We start from the raw sequence: 4,566 nt of genomic DNA on the forward strand, positions 1-4,566 counted from the left end.
CTGATGTCAGAGAATTGTTTGCCTGCAGAGATATTGCCCAGGGGACACCCGAATGTGCTACCATCCTGTGGGAGGCTTCTCCCATGTCCCTGCATGGGAAGCTGGAGCTGATAGACAAGAGCTCACCCCATCTTGCAGATTCAAGCCACTGACCTTCAGGTCAGCAGTTCATCTGACACAAGGGTTTAACCCTTTGCGCCACTGTGGCTTGCATGGCACATTGATGATGTTCTAGGACTGTATAGAGTAGGATGGGCTCCAAATTCAGTTACTGTCCTCCACAGGATCTCCATGAAAGAGGAAAAACTTATTATTCTTTTACCTCAGAGAACTCTCTCTAGTAATCTCTAGATCCTCCACCACAACTCTAGGACTCAAGTTCTGCTTGAACATGGAACCCCACTGGAGGACTTACAAATGCCTAGAGAAGTGTCCTCTCTAAGAACTTTATGTCAACCAGCATGACTTTTGGTGGAAGTGGAGGACCTAATCTCTGAAGGGCCTAGAGATTACTAGAGATAATATATCAATGAAATCCGTGATTAATCAAATTGGCAAAAGCCAAGGCTGCAAATGTGAAGGCCTAGCTGCAGTATTAATGACACCTGCATTTGAGACCTAGCCTTTTAAAAATGGTGCAGGATTCAGAACTAAGCTGAATAATTTTCAGAAAATACATGTATATTAAAGTAATTAAAAACTGGAGGAAGTAGTCAGCACTTGCCTGTACTTCAGTGGTCTCTATTTCAATCATCCTCCCAATAGCCAGCCACTGTTCTAAATTAATCTGGAATATCTAACTGTATAGCACTGAGTTGCTATGGTTATTCAGCTATTGTGCCAAAAACCTTGGAACTGGCCCAGCAGCAGAAACCCCTACTATGCAGGTGTCTGGACTAAGCAAATGATCCAAAATCTAGGAAGGAACCAGCATGGGATTCTTGAGGCTAGCACACGATTAATTCTGTTCTTCAGTAAGACCAGGCTTAAGGTGGCATTTCTCCTCCCTCTGCCACTTCCTGCACAATTCCACCTGGACCTTGCTATTTCTATTACTTTTTCCAAATGCAAAAACTGACCAGCTGCTTCTCTGTTCCCAGACCGTCTTGGCTGGGGTGAAGGCTGTGACTCATATTTCCTATGACGCTTTCCCTATGGATGGATTTGGCTTGCTGCGAGAAGAGCTACCAGCAAGTATTCGCCTGCATTTCATCTCTATGTGGGCGTAATCCCGTGAAAAAGAATAAAACTCAGCATATTATGAAATGTTCAGTCCTCTGCAGATCTGAGGACTTCAAGAAGTAGCATCCTGTTAGGATTACTCCTATGCAGTCTCATTTATATTCCACCCTTCCTCCAAGGAGCTTGGGTTTGGGGGAAGCATCCGTTTCTTCCAACTTTATCCTGTGGTGAATGAACATCCCAGTATGATATCTGGGTAAGAAACCAAACAGGAAATTGAGATGGAAGGATTGTCCCAAAAGACAACTTTAACTGTTGCACTGGAAAACTGAGATGGTGTAAAACAGGAAGGTATTTTTAACCTCCTATCCTATCCTATCCTATCCTATCCTATCCTATCCTATCCTATCCTATCCTAACTTATATCCCCATACCAAAAAAGGGAAATGCGAAAGACTGCTCAAACTTCCGTACAGTGGCCCTTATTTCTCATGCCAGTAAGGTAATGCTCAAGATCCTGCAAGGAAGACTCCAGCAATACATGGAGAGAGAGTTGCCAGATGTTCAAGCTGGGTTTAGAAAAGGCAGAGGAACGAGAGACCAGATTGCCAATATCCGCTGGATAATGGAGAAAGGCAGGGAGTTTCAGAAAAACATCTACTTCTGCTTCATTGACTATTCTAAAGCCTTTGACTGTGTGGATCTTAATAAATTGTGGCAAGTTCTTGGTGGGATGGGCATACCAAGCCACCTTGTCTCTCTCCTGAGGAATCTGTACAAGGACCAAGTAGCAACAGTAAGAACTGACCACGGAACAACAGACTGGTTCAAGATTGGGAAAGGCGTACGGCAAGGCTGCATACTCTCACCCAATCTTTTTAATTTGTATGCAGAACACATCATGCGATGTGTGGGGCTTGATGAATGCAAACCTGGGGTGAAAATTGCTGGAAGAAACATTAACAACCTCAGATATGCAGATGACACCACTCTGATGGCCGAAAGCGAGGAGGAGCTGAGGAGCCTTCTAATCAAGGTGAAAGAAGAAAGCGCAAAAGCCGGGTTGAAGCTAAACGTCAAAAAAACCAAGACTATGGCAACAAGAATGATTGACAACTGGAAAATAGAGGGAGAAAATGTGGAGGCCGTGACAGACTTTGTATTTCTAGGCGCAAAGATTACGGCAGATGCAGACTGTGGCCAGGAAATCAGAAGATGCTTACTTCTTGGGAGGAGAGCAATGTCCAATCTCGATAAAATAGTAAAGAGTAGAGACATCAGACTGGCAACAAAGATCCGCCTAGTCAAAGCCATGGTATTCCCTGTAGCAACCTACAGATGTGAGAGCTGGACCTTAGGGAAAGCTGAGTGAAGGAAGATAGATGCTTTTGAACTGTGGTGTTGGAGGAAAGTTCTGAGAGTGCCTTGGACTGCGAGAAGATCCAACCAGTCCATCCTCCAGGAAATAAAGCCCAACTGCTCATTGGAGGGAAGGATACTAGAGACAAAGTTGAAGTACTTTGGCCACATCATGAGGAGACAGCAAAACCTAGAGAAGACAATTATGCTGGGGAAAGTGGAAGGCAAAAGGAAGAGGGGCCGACCAAGGACAAGGTGGATGGATGGCATCCTTGAAGTGACTGGACTGACCTTGAAGGAGCTGGGGGTGGTGACGGCTGACAGGGAGCTCTGGCATGGGCTGGTGCATGAGGTCACGAAGAGTGGGAGACGACTGAACGAATGAACAACAACAACAACATCCTATTTGGATTACCCTCCAACATTTTACAAATGAATATCAGAATATGTGGGGCCAAGCAACATCAGAGTATAGTTCAGGATTTTTTTTTCTCAAGAGGAAGAACATACAAGCTAAGTAAGATGCAGCAGCTTGCTTTTGCCTGAGCCTATTGGGAAGGGCAAGGAATAGGAACAGAGTTGGTAACATACTGAAGTCAGAGGTGGAAAACTTGTGCTGCCTTTTCTATGTTGCATATTCTCCAACATTTCACAGATGAAAGCCAGGAGAAAGGTGGCCAAGCAATGTCAAAGTATGGTCAAGATGACAAAAGTTGTTAACAGAGTAGAACGGCTTGATCCTATACGAAGCTCAAAATCCAGTTTTAACTAGGTTGAACATAATAATAACAACAACAATAATAATAATTCTGCAAGGAAGCAGACAAAATGATAGATCACATACTCTGCTGCTGCAAGAAGATCACGCAGACGGACTACAAACAGAGGCATAACATAGTTGCTCAGATGATCCATTGGAACTTGTTCCACGAATACCATCTGCCTGTGACAAAGAACTGGTGGGATCACAAGACTGAAAAAGTTACGGAAAATGAGCACGTTAAACTACTTTGGGACTTCTGAATTCAGACTGACAGAGTTTTGGAGCACAATACTCCTGACCCCACGATTGTGTGTGTGTGTGTGTGGGGGGGGGGGGGGGGGGAGTATGGATTATCGATGTTGCAATCCCAGGTGACAGCAGGATTGAAGAGAAATAACTGGAAAAGCTTACACGATATGAGGATTTAAAGATAGAACTGCCAAGAGTCTGGCAGAAGCCAGTCAAGGTGGTTCCAATGGGGATTGGCACACAACCCAAAAATAACAAAATTAAGAACTTAAATATACGTATTATAACACTTCAGACACACTTATCACTTGATAAAATCTAATGAATAAAAAGCATTAAAATATAGTATATGGTAAAGCTCAGGGAAAGGCATTAGTTAAATTTAACACATGAGAGGGAGCAGAAGATGTGTGGAAAATGCAAGTGGGAAAGGGGAAAGGAGAAACTCCAAATGAAATGTGATCTTGAAAAAGAGGTGGGAGCACAAAACCAAGATAAAGAGGGACAATCAGATGGGCTTTCATGTAACATATTTCAGCAGCAGAAGTTCAGACCTAGTCTGAACTTCCTTTACATAGGGAAAGTTCAATTAGCAGATGTTAAAAGAGCAGGCACACAGCCTCTCTTATAAAAGTTATGGGGGCGTAGATTAAAGAACACAGAAATACAAGGGGATGAGACATAGTCCTGGACAGATCTTGCTCTTCATCACACAGATACACAGCTAGACTCACGGGGTATGTTAAAAATTGCATGCATGATTACACTGACTTATGGGTCTTAAAGGTTTCCTTTCAGACAGTTGGCAATCCAACACGTACCACCTCCATCTAAGTACATCACATTCTCCAGTGGGAATTCTACTATCTCTGGGATTCTCTTGAAATCCTTCATGGAAATGTCCTGAATTTGTGTCTACTAAGCTGGATCTGATGGGAACTCCTCCTGTCATTCTCCCTTCCCTTTTCTTTCTCTCATTTTTTCTCTCCCTCCTTCCCAGACTGTAGATTGGA

This window comes from Anolis sagrei, chromosome 6 (assembly GCF_037176765.1).
Source record: "Anolis sagrei isolate rAnoSag1 chromosome 6, rAnoSag1.mat, whole genome shotgun sequence".
In the NCBI taxonomy this organism is placed as follows: Eukaryota; Metazoa; Chordata; class Lepidosauria; order Squamata; family Dactyloidae; genus Anolis; species Anolis sagrei.